This window comes from Peromyscus maniculatus, chromosome 14 (genome assembly GCF_049852395.1).
Source record: "Peromyscus maniculatus bairdii isolate BWxNUB_F1_BW_parent chromosome 14, HU_Pman_BW_mat_3.1, whole genome shotgun sequence".
NCBI classification, from domain to species: Eukaryota; Metazoa; Chordata; class Mammalia; order Rodentia; family Cricetidae; genus Peromyscus; species Peromyscus maniculatus.
The window spans coordinates 63565848-63587873 of record NC_134865.1 but is presented as its reverse complement, the minus strand read 5'-3'; the positions used below and the strand labels follow the sequence as shown (position 1 = coordinate 63587873).

General features: G+C 42.2%; 1 pseudogene; it reads left to right on the top strand.

The window, feature by feature from the left end:
* Positions 1–4027: 4027 nt before the first annotated feature.
* On the top strand, positions 4028–5222 carry LOC102917978 (signal recognition particle receptor subunit alpha pseudogene; annotated as a pseudogene).
* The last annotated feature ends 16804 nt before the right edge of the window (positions 5223–22026 follow it).

Below are 22026 nucleotides of genomic sequence, written 5' to 3'. Positions count from 1 at the left end.
TTTCAAAAAATTGCAAAAGCCAACTGCCAGCCCCATCTCCCTTTAGTCTTCAAAATCAAACACATTAGAAGCCTCAAATCTGCAAACACTTTCTGACGTCCACCTGACTCACTGCAGAGGATGTGTGAAATTTGCTTGGCTGTGGCCTACATGTTTAAAGGTCACCCTGTCCCTACGGCTCAATTTGTCAGCTCTCCTAATACAATCCTTATAAAATGAAATCTAAAGTAAAACTAGATCAATAAATGTGGAACTGACTGGATTCCCAATGTGGACAGAGTGGTTTACTTAGCGCTGCGTGGTCCTCATGGATCTTCCTTGTAGTGTGTGTTGAAATGCCCTCTTTAAAGTAAATCCTACAAACCACACATACCCTTGAACTGATGCTGTGAAAAAATCCTTTTGTACACTGTGAAGATTTGTCGCTGTGATTGGTTTAATAAACAAGCTGATTGGCCAATCGCTGAATGGGATAAAGTTAGGTGGGAAAGCCAAACTGAGAATGATGGGATGAAGAAGAGTGGAAACAGGAGAATCAGGAGAGACATCAGCCAGTTGCCAGGCAAGTGGGGCGTGTAAAAATGAAGTAACAAGCCATGAGCCATGAGGCAAATCATAAATAGAAATATGGGTTAATTTAAGTATACGAGTTAGCTAGTAACAAGCCTGAGCTACTGGCAGAACATTTGGAAGTAATATTAAGCCTCTGAGTCCATGATTTGAGGAAACGGCTGCCAGGTATTTGGGAACAGGTAGATAGAAGAGAAACATCCAATTACAAATTGGAGCCAGTGTTTCTTAAGGTTCAGACCCATGAAAGGCTCTTCCAAACAGCAGCCTTGGGAAGTTTGGGTTCACATTCCTCTTAGCTGTAGATTTTGACTTAGCTCCTGATGACATTTGTTTGCTTTTCTTTCTTTCTTTTCTTTTTTTGCTTCTTTTCTGTAAGCCAAGTGTATTGGTTTATTGGTTAGTTACATTTCTCAATGTTGTGATAAAAATACCTGGCAAGAAGCAACTTAAGGAAGAGAAGGTTTACTTCAGCTTATAGTTCATAGGGGTGCACACCATCATGGCAGGGAAGGCACAGAGGTAGGAGCAGGAGCTCAGCTCACTACATTCATCCACAGTCAGGAAGTCCAATAGGAACAGAAAGTGGAACTAAGCTATACAACCTGTTTCAGGGTCTCCCTCCTAAAGGTTCCACAGCCTGTCCAAACAGTACCACCACGTGGGAGCAACGTTCAAACACACGAGCCTGTTGGAGACACTACACATTCAAACCACAACATCAGCTGAGCCTATCACATCTCCCTACACCTCCACTGTCTAACTGACCCTTCACTAATACCACAGGGGGGATCACCTCCAACTCTTTGCCCCCTGGGGCTTAGCTAGCACCCATTCTTTCCCATCCATGATCTCAATTTAAGAATTAATCTGAGAGGCCCCCTAATGTCATGTGGCTCAGGCAGAAGAAAGACATCCATGGGGCAGCCTGGGTCCTCATGGTCCAGCCTGCCTGAAGCATCCACATGCCTGGCCAGTGCTTTGTGGCACCAGGCAGTACTGTGCCAATATGATGAGCAAATATATGATGGAGAAATGGAGGAGAAAGAGAGGCAGAATTTTTCATGTGCTGTGGTAAGAAGTAGTTCTGAAGAAGTAGGAGCTGTGAGGAATGGGTTGATATTGGTGGCTTGTTTACCATCCAGGACCAGGATGACATCTGGGCCTGGGCTGCTGCCTATGGCCATATCTGACTCTGTGACAGCCAGGGGTCTATGTTGACATCCATGACCCATGTTGCCACCAAGGCCACAAGGATGCCCAGGATGTGGGCCACCACCTGTAGCCATTGTTGTGTCCAAGGGCCATGCTGCCACTGGTGCTATGTTGATCTGAGTGACCTGTCCACTGGGGGACATGATGACATCCAAGCCTGTGCTGCTGCTGGGGGCCATGTCTGAGACCATGGCCCTGCAGCAGCCAGGGTCTGTGTTGATGTCCATGGCTTCAGTAACCACACCACTGAAAGCCATGCAGATGACCAGGTCAAACACCTGAGTCCATGTGGGTCTCCAAGAGCCATGCTTCCACCAGGGCCATGCTAATCTGGATGGTGTGTGCTGCCACCTGAGGCCATAGTGATACTGGGTCCATGGTCCTACCACAGCCAGGGTCTGGGTTGATATCCATGACACCTGATACCACCTAAGGCCATGAAAATACCTGGGGTCAGGGCTGTCACCTAAGGCCAGGTGGGGAATCTTTGGGTCATGCTGCAGCCAGAGACATACAGATCTGAGTGGCCTGCACTGCCACAAAGTGTCATGGTGATGCCAAGGCCTGAGCTGCAGCTGAGAGCGCTATCTCAGTCCATGGCCCCACTGCAGCCAAGGTCTGTGTTGATGTCTATGGCTCATGATACCATCAAAGGCTATGCCAATGCCAGAGTTCTGGGCCACCACCTGGGGTCATGTTGGTATCTGAGTGCCACACTGCTGCTAGAGGTAAAAACCTATAGAGTAGCCTATGCTGCCATCTGGGCCATGGTGACATCTGAGCCTGGACTGCTGCCAGGGACCAAGTCTGGGTCCGTGGTCCTATCACAGTTAGGGTCTGTGATGTCAGTTGCCTGTGGTGCCACCAAAGGCCACATAAATGCCTAGGGTCTAGGCTGCATCCTGTGGCCATGTTGGTGTCAGAGGGCCTCACTGCCATGGGGACCATGCCAATCTGAATGTGTGTGCAGCCACACAGGGCCAGGCCTGGACTGCTACTGCCATGGGCCATGTCTGAGTCTGACCCAACAGCAGCCAGGGTCTGGGCTGGTGTCCATGACTCGTGTTACCACAGGGGGTCATAGGAACCATACATGGTGAAATCCGAGAGCCACGCTGAGCCAGCCCTGTCCCTAACTGGCCCGGGATAGTTCTGGTCCTGCCACTCAATGGACATTGCAGCAGGAGAGCAGACGCTTCCCCAGCCCCATGGAAGAGCTGACCCCAGAACTTGGGAGAGATGATCCCACCCCTCACCACAGGCATGGGAGAGTGGCCCCAATGGCATGGGCCTTGGAGAGTTGGCTCTGCCCCTCCCCTGAGGGGATGGTTCCAATGGCCAGGACCAAGCAGCCCAGCTAACATCCAAACCCACATCCTGGGCCTTGGGTTGGCCCACTCTAACAGCTGCCCCATCTATGACCTGCTGGAGTGCTTGAAGGGACTGGTCCTGCGGAACAATAACCACAGGATCTCATGACTTGGGGGTGACAGCGGGATACCCGAGAGGAGTTTCGATGAGGGCCCAGTGATGATGGTGTGCCAGAGGCCTTGAACCAGACCAATGACTCATTGCAATGAACATTTTCCAGATGGGGCTGATTGGACAAAGGGGGTACACTGTGTGACACACCACAGCTCCCAGTACCACTAAGATGAAGGAAGAGGTGTTGGAAAGATGGAGGAGCGAGGTGGGTTGTTTGTTTGTTTACTTGCCTGATTTGCTTTGTTTTGTTTTGTTTTGTTTTTAACTAATTTTAGGGAGGCATACTGCAGGGGTGGATATGAAGGGACTGGGAAGTGGGCGGGATTAGTGTGCATGATGTGCAATTTCCAAAGAATCAATAAAGAATTATATTATTTTTAAAAAAATAGAATTAATCTGGAAGCCACAGTGATGATGACCTAAGTTCTTGGCACTCACCTCAGCTTGTGTGTGTGTGTGTGTGTGTGTGTGTGTGTGTGTGTGTGTGTGTGTGTCTTTCTTTCTGTGTGTCTTTCTCTGTGTGTGTGTGTGTGTGTGTCTTTCTTTCTGTGTATCTTTATCTCTGTGTCTTTCTCTTTGTGAGTCTTTCTGTGTGTCTTTCTGTGTCTTTCTCTCTGTGTCTTTCTCTGTGTCTTTCTCTCTGTGTGTCATTCTCCCTCTCCTTCTCTCTGCTTCCATTCTCAACTTCTTCTTCCCCATTTTCCCCAAGGATGGGCTTCTGCACTGGTGCTTCCATGAGTGACTTGCGCCACTTATTAATGCATTCATTGCTTACATACTATTGTAGGAACAGGAAAGTAACAATTCCTTCTTTGAGGCTCTCACACTCAAGTATAAACTGGACAACCAGTTTGAGCTAGTGTGAAACTGGTTTTCATAAGATCCTAAAACTAACATACATAGACAAATAGTATGTCCTAACTACTTCAAGAAGTACCACATGGTTCCAACAAAAAAAGAGCTTAAGACTACTGCATGACACTCTGGGTTTGCAAAATGCCTTTCAGCAGCTCCTTTACCAAGCATAGGTGAGCAATAAAAATCTCTGGTCCCATTACCATGAAGAAATTTAAAGATTATCAAAGGGCTATAAAGCCTGTGAGGTCCATGTCTGAAACAAGAGAGGAAGAAAAGCCCAAGAAAACATTAAAGAATAGAAAAAAAAAGCACCAGGGAAGACATGAAGAAAGGCTCTGATGATCGTTTGGCTACCAACCAAGCAGCCCCTGCAGGTCTAAGAACTGAGTAGAACTTTCCAGAAGAGGAGAAGTTCAACCAGAAGCATGGGAGAGATGTGGACAAATCCACCCAGTCATGATTTCAGATGTTCCAAAAGAGAAAGGCAAACACTCTTGGATATGGAAGTAGGTGGCTGTGTAAGCAAAGAAGTCCTGGATTATAGCATTCCCACTACCAGTGGGATCCCAGATGCTACCCTATCTGAAGGTATTGACTTGATTCTGGGAACTGGGCCTGCTTGGCAGCTTCAAGCCCTGAACAGCGGCAACTCAGAAGATGAAAGGTCCATTCAAAACTCCCAACCTTAGTGCTACCAAGGGAACTCTGGGTGGCAGGTTTGGGATGCCAAAGGACCTTGTGGGTTCCAAGAGCTTAAATCCAGAAGACATGGGTTCTCTCTTTAGATGTGTGGTCATCCCATCACTAGGAATGTAGGCACAGACATTGCTGCCCAGCTGGGTTCATCTGTTGTCAGCAAGTTGGAAGGGACAGTGATGGGAACATTCAGCATCGTGACTTCCACAATCCAGCAAGTTCTCCAGGCACAGCATCACATCGGCATGCTCTGGAATATCATGGCTCTACAACATTGCCAGCACCCTTGTCTTGTCACCTTCTGTGGTGATGTTGAGAGAGTAGAGAAGTCTACTAATCTTGCCAAGATTTCCTGCTGGCTTTGGAGAGTAGTTTTATCACCCTCATTGCTCCTATGATCCAGCTCTACGTACACACACCTAGTATGGGATTGCCCTACACTGCCCTCCAGAGCCATGATGACCTCATCATGAGTGCAGTTGTTTGAAAGCCATTGCCCTTACACATAGCTCGGGCTTTTATGTAGCACTATGGGACAAGATGGGCTACATACAAGATCGTGGTCCTTAATGACTTCCCTGTCCAAATTCATTACTGCTGGCATACACCATAGGTGGTACTGTTTATGGAGATGGCTTTAGTGGGCAGTGAAGTCAAGGTGGGGTAATATATTGTGTACCCTAATAAACTTGCCTGAGGAACAGAGGACAGAGCCAGCCACTAGATTAGACACAGGTCAGGCAATGATAGCACACACCTTTAATCCCTAGCACTTGAGATCTCATGCCTTTGCTTGGAAGCACACAGGCCTTTAATCCCAGGAAGTAATATGGCAGGGCAGAGAAAGGTATATAAGGCGTGAGGAAACAGGAACTCACTCTCTTTAGGCTGAGGATTTCGTAGAGGTAAGGACTAGTGGATGGCTGTTCTGCTTCTCTGATCTTTCAGCTTTCACCCTCATATCTGGCCCTGGGTTTTTATTAAAAGACCATCTAAGATTCGAAAAACAACAAGGGACATAATCAAGTTTAACAGTCTTGGTTGACCATTCTTTGACTCAAACATCTTGCCTCATTGATGGTACTATCAACTAACAAATTTGACATGATTGATGACAAGTTGAAAGCTTCTACTGTTATAACATACATCACAAGCAAAACTATCATCTGTGGACACTGTAAAGCTACACAGTCTTAATAGTAAGGCCATAGTGGCCACTCTCATACAAATCTCATACAGCTCATACCTAATACCAAATTGCTGCCTCCCCCTTTTCCTATATCTAGAATGTACTGTGCAGCACATGAACAACTTGTCTTTGGTGTCTCTCTACAGAGACTCTTTCTAGCCCCACTCCCTGATCAGCCCATCTGCTACCTGCCAAGGAGAATGAATCATGGTCTTGTCACTGCAGACTCCTTCTGCCTACTCATTCAGTCTCCTAGCTCTGATCAATGGTTAGAAGATGAACTTTGCTAATTAGTGTGAATACAAAGCCATCTGACCTTAGAAGCAGATTGAAGTCCCAGTCCCATTAAGTTAAGAGATTCCCAAAGGCCCCTCTGAATCTTGGCTGGCACCTCTCACTAGGATACACAGGTTCCAGGACCAGGATGACAGCTACCTCACTCTGGCAGTGTATGGTAGTCTGTTCTTAATAGTTGCAAATTCTAAATCGGATGATGACCTCCACCCATTGTTGCCCAAAGCATCAGCTAGGCCTTGTCATGAATCGGTCAAAGGTGAGCTCCCCACTTCCCTATGAAACGAAGAATGCTGAGATATACTGTTGCATTGAGCTTCTCAGTCATTTAATTCTTCATTTCTCTGAGAATCCAGACACAAACTTTGGATGTCCACCTTCCTGGGAGAAAGCCAGTCATCAAAAGGATTTCCTTCACCCCTCACCCTTGACCTCCTAAACAGAATCTGGCTTTTCCTCATCCCTCTCTCCTACTGTTCCTATTGTAAGAACTTGTCTTGTAGCTTCGAATTATAGATGTACTATTACTGCAATAAATAGAGGGCTGGTGCCCAGAAAAATACGTAGTATACTTAAAAAAAATGAGTTTCAAATACTGCCTTTGGGTTGTAGGAAGAAAAAAACAAAGAATTAATCCAGCTCTCTCTTACTTCCAATGAGGAATATCAGGTTCTGCTTCCTTCTTAGCTCCCTCCCAGTCAGCATCTCCAGGAATCTCCCACAGCCTCATCAAACTCTATCAAGCTGTTCTTTCAAAAGGAGTGAAACTTATTTTTAATACCAGAGATTGCAAGATTCCTGCAAGGGAAAGGATTCTGGAATTGAGGCTGGAGAGAGGACTCAGTGGCTAAGAGCACATGCTGCCCTTCCAGAGGACTCAAGTTTGATTCCCAGCACCCACATCAGGAGGCTCACAACCACCTGTAACTCCAGTTCTAGGGGATCTGGAACCCTCTTTTGGCAGTAGCAAGCAGGGCTGTCAGCAGAAGTAAGGCCGATGTTTTTATCTGACTCCAGTCTCTTACTTCTTAGCAGATTCTGAACCCATGGGGAAAATGAAATTTATTATCTTATTCAAGCCTCAACAAAGAAAACAAATATTAAATGGATAATATAATACATTATTCAAATTAACTATAAATTGGCATTATAATGGGGAATGTAACAGGAAAATGATTGTTCATTTGAGGGTGGATAGTTTTTAGTTACATGCAGACTTTGAGCTATAAAGAAAGTTCTCTGGCAGAGGAATCTAACCATTCCTCACTTGACCAAAATTCATATATGATTTTAGGGTTCAGGGCCTTGATGCAGCTTTTGTACTTTTACTGGTGGTGGTGTTTTTAACCTATACATTTTTGGCAACTATCTTATGAATGTTTTATTTAACTAATTGTGGGAGTCCAGCTCCAACCTGCTCCCACCTTTCAAAGAGTTCTTGGGTGGAGGAGACAGGACTGAGGAAATATTAAGTAGAAACATAGAAAGACATGATAAGAAAGACAGAGACACAGGATAGCTTGAGGGGGAGGGGGCTGGGTCAATACCCAACTGCCCAGAGCTTTATTCAAAAGGGCTTTTTATAATATGCCAAGGGGAGAGGCAAAAGACCTCCCCCTTGCAAGATCAAAGCACACTGTACAGCCAAGTGTAGACCCTTTCAAACACCTGGTAAAAACGCCCCTGGCCAAATCATTCCATTATGCACCCCTGCTAGGTAAAGAAAGCCCAGGTTCTCTGACCCTGAGTAAGGTCTCACTAGGAAGACTCTGGCCCACCACAACTAATGATCCTCGAAATGAAGAACTAAGATGAATTAACATTCAACTCTAGGTCTATCCTTTGACCCGTATAGTTCTGATTCTAGGTGAAGTGCTGTCCTAACTCAAGCAAAAGAGGACTAATCCTATAGGGTGTACAGGAACCTGCAAATGTTACAAGTGGACTGAATACCCTTTACCACTAACACCACCTGAGATTGAAAATGATTCTGTCCATTTCTTCCCAAAGACCTTAAAACACAAAGCATCATGCTCTGATGTTCTGAATGGCTTTGGGCTTCCCTGACTCCAATATTATTAGACACAGATTCTAAGACACATTAATTAATTTGTCCCTGTCAAAGACCCAAAATGCAATAGATTCTCTCAAAATAAACTAAATTCTCAATAGTGATAATTTTTTTAGTCACTTCATACCCTGAACAACTCTGAAGATTCTTACAACTGTCATTGCATTCACAGCAACTACAGAATGTCAAAGGGATGTTTTGTACCATTAAGCAATTCACATCACTTTGGAGGTGGGGAATGAGGGTACTGGAGACCAACCAATGCCTTGTAAATGAGTTGACCACAGAAATACACCACAGGACAGATACTACTCTTAAGTTTATAGAAATCAATCTCAAAAGAATAAGTATTAAGCTTGACTGATAACTAAAAGGATAATATGTAGCTTGATTTTTTCGCCTTGCCCACAGTCAGGACAAATCTTTGTCACCCGCCAGTCCCACAGACCCAACCAAATAAACACAGACACTTATATTGCTTGCAAACTGTATGGCCGTGGCAGGCCTCTTGCCAACTGTCCTTATCTTGCTAACTGTGCTTTTATCTTAAATTGATCCATTTCCATACATCTATACCTTGCCATGTGGCTGGTGGCTTACTGGCGTCTTCACATGCTGCTGGTCATGGCAGCGGCTGCAGCGTCTCTGGTCATGGCGGCGGCTGCAGCCTCTCTGGTCATTGCGGCGGCTGCAGCGTCTCCTTCTGCCTTTCTGTCCTTTTATATCTCCTCTCTGTTAGTCCCGCTTATCTTTCCTGCCTAGCCACGGCCGATCAGGTTTTATTTATTAACCAATCAGAGCATACAGACCATCCCCCAGCACAGCCAAGTGCAGACCATCTCAAACACCTGCACTCAGGCCCATGGTCCTAATCATCCTCTATACGGACCTGCTGGGTAACGCCACAAAGAACCTGAGAATGGGCTCCCACAGGACCTACAGAACATCCCACAGCAATAATAAATGTTTAAATTGAAAATGATCTTTACAATTATACCAAGTATTATTCATTTAAGTTTTTAAAAATATTAAATGTTTTATTTTCCCAACCAAATTAAAAAGCATATTAAAAATTATTCAACATGAGCAAATGAGCTTCATCTCAGAGATGTTGAAATGGTTCAACATATGTGAATCAATAAACATAATCCATCACATGCACAGACTCAAGGACAGAAACCATGTGATCATCTCAAATAGATGTGGAAAAGGCCTTTGACAAAATCCTACATCTCTTCATGATAAAAGTCCAAGAATTGAGGGATACATGGGACATATCTCAACATAATAGAGTCAATAGACAACAAACCCACAGCCAACATCATGTTAAACAGAGAAAAACTCAAAGCATTTCCACTAAACTTAGGAACAAGACAAGGATGTCCCTCTCAGCATTCCTGTTCAATACATGCTTGAAGTTTTAGCTAGTGCAATATAACAGCACATGAGAAAGGGGAAGACCTATAGAAAAAGAGGTCAAAGTATCCATATTTTCAGATAATGTTATTCTATACATAAAGACCCTAAAGGTCCCACCAGAAAACTCCCACGGGAGATAAATGCATTCAGTAGAGTACCAGGTTACAAAACTAACACACAAAAATCAGCAGCCTTTCCACATACAAATGAGAAACATAACGAAAGAAATCAGAGACACAATCCCATTCGCAATAGCTTCAAAGAAATCTTAGAACAAATCTAACTGAAGAAGTGAAGAAAGATAAAATAAAACTTACAATAAAAAGTTTAAGACATGGAAGAAAGAAATTGAAGAAATTATCAAACTATGGAAAGACCTTCCATGCTCATGGATTAATATTGTGAAAATGGCCATTCTACTAGAAGCAATGTACAGACACAATGTGATCACCATCAAAAGTTGAAAAAAATTAACCTTAAATTTTATATGAAACACACACACACATGCACATGAAACAGAAGAACAAAAACAATCCTGAATGATAAGAACAATGGCTGAAGACATCAACACTCTGGTTTAAAGTTACACCAGGCAGCTACAGTAATAAAAACTGCAAGACACTGGCATAAAACCAGACACTTTGATCGATGGAATAGAACTGGGGACCCCAGTTTCTACAACCATCTCATTTGATTACAAGAGACCAATAATACACCTGGGAAAAGGACAGCATCTTTAACAAATGGTGCTGATCAAACTGGATGGCAAACGTAAAAGAATGAAAATAAATTATTACCTCTCATCCTGCACAAAACACAACTCCAAACAGATCAAAGACCTTGACATAAGACCTGACACCTTGACTCAGAGAGAATAGAAATATGCTTGAACTCACTGGCACAGTAAAGGACTTTCTAAACAGGACCCTGATAGCATGGGCCAAAAACCTGTGACTAGATAGGTCATTGGGCCAATGAGAGCTCCTGCCACTGTTATTCTGCTAAAAGGCATAGTATACAGTGACTTTTAATGACTTAAAGTTTTACCCACTGGTCAATAATAAATCAGCTCTCATCAGAAGCTTCTTTCTAAAGTATATGGTGATATACACAGAGACCTACAACTGGTCAAGACTCAAAGAAAAAGAGAATGTCCCTAACCTGGACATTCATAACATACTCCTCTTTCCAGGGCTCAGGATAATTGGGAAAGAGGAGGCAGAAAGAAGTAAGAGTAATAGGTGATTTACACGAAACTGTTTTCCTCACCCAGCAAGCCAGCTGCATGCATGTATTCAGAGTAATTTAGACAGCATGTCCAAAATCTGTACAAGCTCTCACCAGACAAAATCCCAGCATGGAGAGAAGAGGTAGGCACAAAGTCCTACCCCTATCTAAAAAGCTATTGGCAATTAATGGCTGTTGGGAGAGAGTTGGGGGAGGGTGGTGGTGGTGGTGGTGGTGGTGGTGGTGGTGGTGGTGGTGGTGGTGGTGGTGGTGGTGCTTTGGTTTTTTTGTTTGGTTGGTTGGTTTGATTTTTTGAGACAGGGTTTCTCTGTGTGTCCCTAACCATCCTGGAACTCACTCTGTAGACCAGGCTGGCCTCAAATGCAGAGAGATCCACCTGCCTCTGCCTCCCAAGTGCTGGGACTAAAGGTGTACACCACTGCTGCCTGGTGAGAGTCAGTTTTCTTTAAGGGTATGGATCCTGGTGAATTAATCATGCTCTAGAAGAAGGCTACACATCCAAGGGCAGTTACCAACTGTACATGATTAAAAAACAAACAAACTGAGAACACAAATGTGGGTGGGTAGAGAAGAGCGGTGGAACTGGGAGGAGTGAGGAAAGAGAGTGGATAGGATCGAAATAAACCATATGAAATTCTCTATGAACTGATAAACATGAGGGGGATGTGGAAAGCAATTAAGGATATGGCCTAATTCAACCCCTAGCCACACACACACACACACACACACACACACACACACACACACTGTTAACTTAAACTCAGAAAGCCAACAGTTAAGTGTAGAAAAAAAAATGATGGAATTAGGAAATCACCACTTGGTGACTGACATTTTAAAAAAATTATTCTGGCAATAGTGAGTGTACAAGAATAGTGTACAAGAAAGGATGCTTCCGGGACAAATAACCAAATGAATGGAAGCACAGGATCTATGAACCAAAGGCTGAGGGGCCCCCAACTGGATCAGGCCACCTGAACGGGTGAGACAGTCAGTTGGCTTGATCTGTTTGGGAGGCAGCTGTGCATTCGTGCCAGGTCCTGGACTCGTTGCATGAGTTGGCTGTTTGAATCCTGGGACTTATGCAGGGACACTTGGCTCGGTCTGGGAGGGGGGAATGGACCTGCCTGGACTGAGTCTACCAGGTCAACCCCGGTCCTCGGGGGAGACCTTGATCTGGAGGAGGTGGGAATGGGGGGTGGGCTGGGGGGAGGGGTGGGCGAGAGGGGGAGAACAGGGGATTCTGTGGCTATTATGTTGAACTGAATGGTGTTGTAAAATAATAATAATAATAATAATAATAATAATAATAATAATAAAAAAACCAAAAAAAAAAAAAAAGAAAGGATGCTTAAAGAATCAGAAGATATTTACACAGTTTCATAGTACCCCCTACAAGATGCATACTCATTACAAAAAAAGTAAGACTCAATATATAATATTCATCTTTTGTTGACCAAACACCTGAAAATAACAATTTAAAAGAAGGAATTATAGATTTTTGCCTCATTGTGGCAGTTTGAATGAGAATGACCCCATAGGCTCAAATGTTTGAATACTTGGTCCCCAGTTAGTGGAACTGTTTGGGAAGGATTTGGAGGTGTGGCCTTGCTGGAGGACATGTGTCACTGGGGTGGGATTTGAGGTGTTTTGGGGTTTTTTGTTTGTTCGGGTTTTTGTTTGTTTGTTTATTTGTTTTGTTATTTGTTTGTTTTTTAGACAAGGTTTCTCTGTGTAGTTTTGGTGCCTGTCCTGGATCTCACTCTGTAGACCACACTGGCCTTGAACTCACAGAACTCTGCCTGGCTCTGCCTCTGGAGTGCTGGGATTGAAGGTGTGCACCACCACCACCTGGCTTGGTTTTGAGGTTTTTAAAAGACTAACTCCATTGTCAATACCTGTCTTTGCCTCTTGCTTGTGGACCAAGATGTGAGCTATCAGCTTTCCAACCTCCATGCCTTTGCTCTGCCCTCATGAACTCTAACACTCTAAAACCATAAGTGCAATTAAGTGTTTTATTTTTAATTAATGTTTATTTAAATTTTTTCATACAATACATTTTGACCTTATTCTTTCACCTTCACTGGCTTCTCCTAGATCCTCCGCACCTCTCTACCCATCCAATTGCATATTATTTCTCTCTCAAAGCAAAACAAATAAAACTAAAAACAAACAAAAATCCAGTAATACAAAAATATGTTCTGTGTTAGCCAACTATTCCTGGGTCTGGGTCTCTGTCCCATTCCATTAGAGAAAACTTATTTTCCCTTTCCCAGCAGGAAATTATAAATCACTTCTTGATTAGGAGTGAGACTTTGTGTCTTCCTTCTCTTCTCAGTGCTGAGATTTTATCTGGATTGAACCTGTGCAGCTCTTGTACATATTGTCACAGTCTCTATAGTTCATAGATGGACCCTGTTGTGTCTGGAAGACACTGTTTCCTTGGCCTCCTACACCACCTCTGGCTCTTAAAATCTTTCTGCCTCCTCTTCTGCAAAAATTGCTAAGCCTTGAGCAGGGAGATTTGATAAAGTCATCTCATTTAGGGCTGAGTGTTCCAAAGTCTCTCACTCTCTGCACAATGTCCAGTTGTGGGTCTGATGAGGGTTAAGTGAAGCACTGATCTATAGGTATAACAATAGCCATTAACATTTTATTACTATGTTCCTTTAGCAGAAAAAGAGTAGTAGATTTTTCTCCTAGGGCCTGTCTAGCCTCAGATTCCTGGCCACTTCAGTAGTGTCAGGAACGGATTCTCTCTCTGAAGTGGGCCTTTAAATCCAACCAAAAATGGCTGGTTACGCCTATAACATTTGTGCTGCTATTACACCAGTAAATCTTGCAGGCAGATCGCTGACGTAAGTTGCAGGTTTTATAACTGTGTGATATTGATTACTTTTCTCCTCCGCCAACATGCAAGGTACCTTCCAGCACCATGAATGCTAGTCAGTTGGGAATGAAGCTTCTAGTTGAGTACCAGGTAGATTTCCCCATGTATCATGACATAAGTAAGTGATGTCTTCAGCAATGAAAGCTTACCATCATGTTTGTAGGGAATAACCTGTGAATTTAGGGGAGGATCTATGGAACTCATTTGGCCAACAACTCAGCATAATGTAACCTATTCCTGGCACTGTAGGGTTTATTTGGTGGTATAAGATGTCTAGTTGGGGCATTGTTAAACACTTTCTTTTAGAAATTGCCTTGGTCATGGTGTTTTATCAGAGCAATAGAAAAGTGATGAATACACTCATGGTTCCAGAGTTTTAGTCTATGATGGGCTGGCTCCATCACTTGAGTCTGAGGTAAGGCTGAACATTAAGGTAGTAAGATCATGTGACATGGGAGATATCCAAATCATGCCACGCAGGAAGAAGCTAAAGAGGAAGGGACCAAGGATGGAATATAAATTTCAAAGCCTCTAGTGCCCTGATTCCTCCAGCCAGGCCATGTCTCCTGAAGTTAGTGCTACCAACTAGGGACCAATCATTCAAAACAAAAGCCTATGGAGGACATTTAATTTTCAAACATAGCACAGTAGAAATACTTTCTTAATCAATTGATCAAAATCTTCTTTGTCAGAACTGAAACTCACCAGCAGCACTTCCCTTTTGTTTTGATGCACTGAGAAGAATTCAATGTCACTTCCATGGTGTTCTTACCAAACATGCATAACCTAAATCTAATGACATAAATTGAAATTAGAGCATATTTTACAAAGTAACTATGCACTTCAGAGAGGGTTCTACACCCATGGGCACAGAGGCAGCACTAAGTGGCTTCAGGAGGAGGGTCATGGAGTTGGGAAGCAGGTGAATGACAGGGGGATAGGGGATGAATTAAAAGGGGAAGTAATGGCGTGTGGATTTAATCAAAACACATCTTAGGTATTATGAAATTGTCAGTTAATTTTTTAAAAATAAATACATAAAATGTCAACATCATGAGACTAGGAAGCACTCACACACACACACACACACACACACACACACACACGCACACATGCACACATGCACATATACACGCACACACACACACACCCTCCCTTCAGGATCTGGTCCAAGTAAAAGCAAAATCCTAAGACAAAATAGACATACCTTGTGATCTTGGATTTTCTACCATTAGGAAATAGATCATTGTGGGAAACTGGTACAATCTGAGTAAAGGCTGTGTATTAAATCTCAGTATTAAGTCAGTACTAAGTACCTGACTTTGCTAATAGATCTTTAAATACATAAGAAAGTTACTTGTTTTTCAGGATATACATTGCAAACCAATTCATGGGGGGGGAAGCATCATATCTAAAGTTTAGCTCTCAATTCCTGTGCTGCAAAGTTTAGTTTTTCATATAATTGAACTATATATTTACACATGTGTATAATACATTAATTTCTTTTTTGGCCAATGCAGCCCTTCAATTCGGGTTTACAGTGCAATATAACAGTGGTGTGCATTTACAACACTATTATTTCCCTTATTTGAAGATCTTCCTCTTAAAGACTAATTTACAATTATCCATCTCATTTTCCATTCAATGCATGAATATCCCCTGAATTACACTTTTGAATAGAATCATCTTAAGTGTTCGCTTTAGCATTATGCACAAACAATAAACTAGCAAAGGTAATAAAGTTGGCCATTCCTGTACAGGAGATGGAAGATCTCTAGGCCAAGCCACACTTGGAGATGGCCACCCTCGAAGTTATCAAAAGCAGCATTCTGTCTGCTCTCTTATTATTGGACTAAAATCCCTAACCCATATCCCCACTACCTTCCTGGACAACATGTCTTTTTATTCTCCCCTATTTTCTGCAACCATAGGGTGCCTTGATAATCTCAGAATGCAGCAGACAAAAAATGAGCAACTTACTCTCTACACCTGGGAAGCATCACACTCTCACATATCTTCATGCATTATTCCCTCATCACCTCTGCATCTTTTCTCAAAAAAAAAAAAAATGTGGACCTCACAGGGGTGCTTGCCTTGACCTTCTCACTTCAAATTTAAAAGCCTTCATTCCCAGTATTCCTTTCGCTACTGTATTGTTTCTTCCATGGTACTCACCACCTTCTAACACATTCTAATTTACTTATTTCCCTTATTCCTGATGTCTCCTTTATTTGCATATCAACTCCATGGGTTTTATCTATTTTATTCACTGCTGAATTCCCAGAATCAAGATCTGGGCATACCATAGGATTGGTGCCAAGGAAAAATACAAAGAGCAGTCCCTGACACTCAGAAGCTGGCCTGGCAATCACAAGTAAATCATGTCCTCCTTGAATTAGACATAAGCCATCTTACAAGACACCAGATGTAGACAGGTATTGTGTGGCCATTTTCCTTCTAAATCAAATTTTCTATCTAGGAGGGAAGCTCCATAAGAGCCAGGGTGTTCTAAAGGAAGGTTAAACATCGATCCTGCCAAGAAGTTCCTTAAACATCAAAAAGTAAACAACTCAGGAAATCCCTGACCAGAGTCACCAAGCCCCTCAATCCTCAAGTCTATATATAACAGGAAGGGCTGCTAGGAGACACTCCCAGACAACCATAGTGGCCTGGAAGTGGCTTAGTCCAGCCAGTCCGCCTGGAAGAAGCAAAGATTTGTGCTACCTGGAAGAGGTTCAGATCAGGTGAGTTACCTGGAAGAGACACTCTCCAACCTGGGCAGGCGACTGCCAGTTAGGCAGTGAGCCACAGGTTTGTGGCTTTCATAACTCATCACCAATGCTGGGGTGGGCTTTGGATGACACAGTCATCTTTGTCATCCCTACTTCTGTTTTTTTTTTTTTTTTTACTTTGCATACCAACCACAGTTTCCCCTCCCTCCTTTCCTCCTGTTCCCTCCCTTCACCTTCTTTCTAGCCCCACACACCCACTCCTCAAAAAGGGTAAGGCCTCCCATGGGAGTCAACAAAGCATTGCATTGCAAGTTAAGGAAAGACTAAGCTCCTCCTCCCTGCATCAAGGCTGAGGGAGGCATCCCACCTTAGGGAATTGGCTCCAAAAAGCCAGTTCATGTACCAGAGACAGATCCTGGTCCCACTGCCAGGGGTCCCACAAACAGACCAAGCTACACAACTTTCACCCACATGCAGAGGGCCTAGGTCGGTCCCATGCAGGCTCCCCAGCTGTTGGTCCAGCTTCCCTGAGCTCCCATGAGCTCGGGTCAGCTCTCTTTAGATTTCCCCATCACAATTTTGACCCCCCTTGCTTATATAATCCTTCCTCACTCTCTTCAATTGGACTCCCAGAGCTCAGCCTAGTGCTTGGCCATGAATCTCTGCATCTGCTTCCATCAGTTACTGGATGAATGTCCTATGACGACAGTAGTCACCAATGTGATTACAGTTCAGGCTCCCCATCTACTATTGCTAGGAGTCTTATCTGGGGTCATTCTTATGGATTTCTGGGAGTTTCCCTGGCACCAGGTTTCTCTCTAACCCCATAATGACCCCCCTCTATCAAGGTTTCTCTTTTGTTGCTCTCCCTCTCCGTCCCTCCCACAACTCAACCATCCTGATCCCTCATGTTGCCATCCTCCATCTTCTCCCCTCTACCTCTACTCCCAGTTTACCCAGGAGATCTCATCTATTTCCCCTTCCCAGGGTGACCCATGTGTGTAGCTATAGTTTTCCTGCTTTGCCCACAGTCAGGACAAATTTCTGTCATGTCCCAGTCCCCCAGCCGCTCAGACCCAACCAAGTAAACACAGAGACTTATATTGCTTACAAATTGTATGGCTGTGGCAGACTTCTTGCTAACTGTTCTTATAGCTTAAATTAGTCCATTTCCATAAATCTATACCTTGCCACATGGCTCGTGGCTTACTGGCATCTTCACATGCTGCTTGTCATGGTGGCGGCTGGCAGTGTCTCCTTCCACCTTCCTGTTCTTTCTTTTCTCCTCTCTGTTAGTCCCGCCTATACTTCCTGCCTAGCCACTGGCCAATCAGTGTTTTATTTATTGACCAATCAGAGCAATTTGACATACAGACCATTCCAAGGCACATGTGTCCCTCTTAAGGTCTTCCTTGTTTCCCAGTTTATCTAGGACTGTAGATTATAGCCTGGTTATCCTTTGCTTTATATCCACTCTCCACTTTATGAGTGAGTACATACCATGCTTGTCTTTCTGGGTCTGGGTTACTTCACTCAGGATGATTTTTTTTCTAGTTCCATCCATTTGCCTTCAAATTTCATGATGTTGTTCTTCACTGCTGAATAATACTCCATTATGTAAATGTACCACATTTTCTTTATCCATTCTTCAGTTGAGGGACACCTAGGTTGTTTCCAGGTTCTGGCCATTATGAATAATGTTGCTATGAACATCGTTGAATAAGTGTTCTTATGGTATGATTGAGCATCCTTGGGGTATATGCCCAAGAGTGGTATTGCTGGGTCTTGAGGTAGATTGATTCCCAATTTTCTGAGAAACTGCCATACTGATTTCCAAAGTGGCTGTACAAGTTTGCACTCCCACCAGCAATGTAGGAGTGTTCCCCTTACTACACATCCTCTCCAACATAAGCTGTCTTCAATGTTTTTGATCTTAGCCATTCTGACAGGTGTAAGATGGTATCTCAGAGTCATTTTGATTTGCATTTCCCTGATGACTAAGAATGTTGAACAATTCCTTAATTGGCTTTCAGCCATTTGAGATTCTTGTGTTGAGAATTCTGTTAAGATCTGTGCCCCATTTTTTAATTATTTGGTATTTTGATGTCTAGTTTCTTGAGTTCATTATATATTTTGGAGATTTCTCTGTCAGATGTCTGGTTGGTGAAGTTTTTTCCCATTCTATAGGCTGCTGTTTTGTCTTATTGATCATGACCTTAGCTTTTCAGTTTCTGAAAGTCCCATTTATTAATTGTCGAGCTCAGTATCTGTGCTACTGATGTTATATTCAGGAAGTGGTCACCTGTGCCAATATATTCAGGGCTACTTCTCACTTTCTTTTTTATTGGGTTCAGTGAAACTGAGTTTGTGTTGAGGTCTTTTATCCACTTGGACTTTAGTTTTGTGCATGGCAATAGATATGGATCTATTTGCAATCTTCTACATGTCAACATCCAGTTATGCCAGCACCATTTGTTGAAGATACTTTCTTTTTCCATTGTACAATTTTGACTTCTTTGTCAAAAATCAGGTATTCATAGGTGTGTAGATTTATATCAGAGTCTTCAATTATATTGCTGTATGTGTCTGTTTTTATGCCAACACCAAGCTCTTTTTATTATTATAGCTTTATAGCAGAGCATGAAGTCAGGGATGGTGATGCCTCTGGAAGTTCTTTTATTGTATATGATTGTTTTAGTTATCCTGGAATTTTTGTTTTTCCATATGAAGTTTAATACTGTTCTTTCAAGGTATGTGAAGATTTGTGTTAGGATTTTGATGGGGATTGCATTGAATCTGTAGATTGCTTTTGGTAAGATTGCCATTTTTACTATGTTGATTCTACCTATCCATGAGCATGGGAGATCTTTCCATTTCCTGATATCTTCTTCAATCTCTTTCTTCAAAGACTTAAAGTTCTTGTCATACAGGTCTTTCACTTGCTTAGAGTTACCCCAAGGTATTTTATATTATTTGTGGCTATTGTAAAGGGTATTGTTTCTCTAATTTTTTTTCTTAGCCCATTTATCATTTGTATATAGGAGGGCTACTGATTTTTGAGTTAATCTTGTGTCCTACCACATTACTGAAGGTATTTATCAGCTGTAGGAGTTCTCTAGTAGAATTTTTGGGGTCACTTATGTATACTATCATATCATCTGCAAATAGCAAAAGTTTGACTTCTTCCTTGTTGTCTTATTGCTCTAGCTAGAACATTGAATACTATATTGAATAGATATAGAGGGAGTGGGCAGCCTTGTCTTGGTCCTGATTTTAGTGAAATCACTTTGAGTTTCTCTCCACCTAATTTGATGTTGGCTGTCAATTTGCTGTATATTGCTTTTATTATGTTTGTGCATTTTTTGTATCCCTGATCTCTCCAAGACCTTTATCATGAAGGGGTTGAATTTTGTCAAAGGCTTTTTCAGCATCTAATAAGATGATCATATGGTTTTTTTTCTTTAAGTTTGTTTATATGGTGTATTACATTGATAGATTTTCATATGTTGAACCACCCCTGCATCTCTGGGATGAAGCCTACTTGATCGTTGTGGATGATTTTTTTGATGTGTTCTTGGATTCAGTTTGCCAGTATTTTATTGAGTATTTTTGCATCCATGTTCATGATGGAGATTGGTCTGTAATTCTCTTTCTTTGTTGTATCTTTGTGTGGTTTGGGTATCAGAGCAACTGTAGCCTCATAAAAAGTTTGGCAATATTCCTTCTGTTTCTATTGCATAGAACAATTTGAGGAGTGTTGGTATTAGCATTTCTTTGAAATTCTGGTAGAATTCTGCACTGAAGCCATCTGGTCCTGGGCTTTTCTTTTGGTTGGGAGACTTTTAATGACTGCTTCTATTTCCTTAGAGGTTATAGGTCTATTTAAATTGTTTATCTGGTCTTGATTTAATTTTGGTATGTGGTACCTATCCAGAAAACTGTTTGTTTCTTTTAGATTTTCCCATTTTGTGGAGTACGGGTTATAGAAGTATAACCTAATGATTCTCTGGATTTCTTCAGTGTCTGTTGTTATATCATCCTTTTCATTTCTGATTTTGTTAATTTGGATATTCTCTCTCTCTCTCTCTCTCTCTCTCTCTCTCTCTCTCTCTCTGCCTTTTGGTTAGTTTGAATGAAGGTTTGTTTACTTTTTTATTTTATCAAAGAACCAACATTTTGTTTCATTAATTCATTGTATTGTTCTCTTTGTTTCTATTTTATTGATCTCGTCCCTTAATTTGACTATTTCCTGTCATCTACTCCTCCTGGGTGAGTTTGCTTCTTTTTGTTCTAGATCTTTCAGGTGTGCTGTTAAGTCCCTAGTGTGAGATTTCTCCAAATTCTTTATGTAGGCACTTAGTGCTATGAACTTTCCTCTTAGCATTGCTTTCATAGTGTCTCATAAGTTTGAGTATGTTGTGCATTCTTTTTCATTTAATTTGAGGAAGTCTTTAATTTCTTTCTTATTTCTTTCTTGACCCAATGGTGACTCAGTTGAGCATTATTCAGTTTCCATGAGTTTGTCGGCTTTCTATAATTTGTGTTGTTGTTGAACTCTAGCTTTAAGCCATGGTGATCTGAAAAGATGCAGAGGGTTATTCCAATGGTTTTGTATCTATTGAGATAAGCTTTATGATGAGAATGTGGTCAATTTTTGAGAAGGTTCCATGAGGTGCTGAGAATAAGGTATATTCTTTTGTATTTGAGTGAAATGTTCTATAGATGTCTGGTAGGTCCATTTGAGTCATAAGATCTCTTAGTTCCCTTATTTCTCTGTTAAGTTTCTGTCTGAAAGACCTGTCCATTGGTGAGAGTGGGGTGTTGAAGTCTCCCTCTATTATTGTGTGGGGTTTGATGTGTAATTTAAGCTTTAGCAATGTGTCTTTTATAAATGCAGGTGCCCTTGTATTTGGGGCATAAATGTTAAAAATTGAGACTTCATCTTGACGGATTTTTCCTGTAATGAATATGAAATGTCCTTCTCCATCTCTTTTGATTAATTTTAGTTTGAAGTCTATTTTGTTAGATATTATGATAGCTACACCAGCTTGTTTCTTATGTCCATTTGATTGGAAAATCTTTTCCCGACCCTTTACTCTTAGGTAATGTCTGTCTTTGAAGTTGAGGTGTATTTCTTGCATGCAGCAGAAGGATGGATCCTGTTCTCATATCCATTCTGTTAGCCTGTGTCTTTTTATAGGTAAATTGAGTCCATTGATATTAAGAGATATTAACGACCAGTGATTGTTAATTCCTATTTTTTTTTTATTTTGGTGGTGGTGATGGTGGTGGTAGTGTGTGTACTTCCCTTCTTTGAGATTTGCTGGTGCAAGATTATCCCTTACCTATGTTTTCCTGAGTG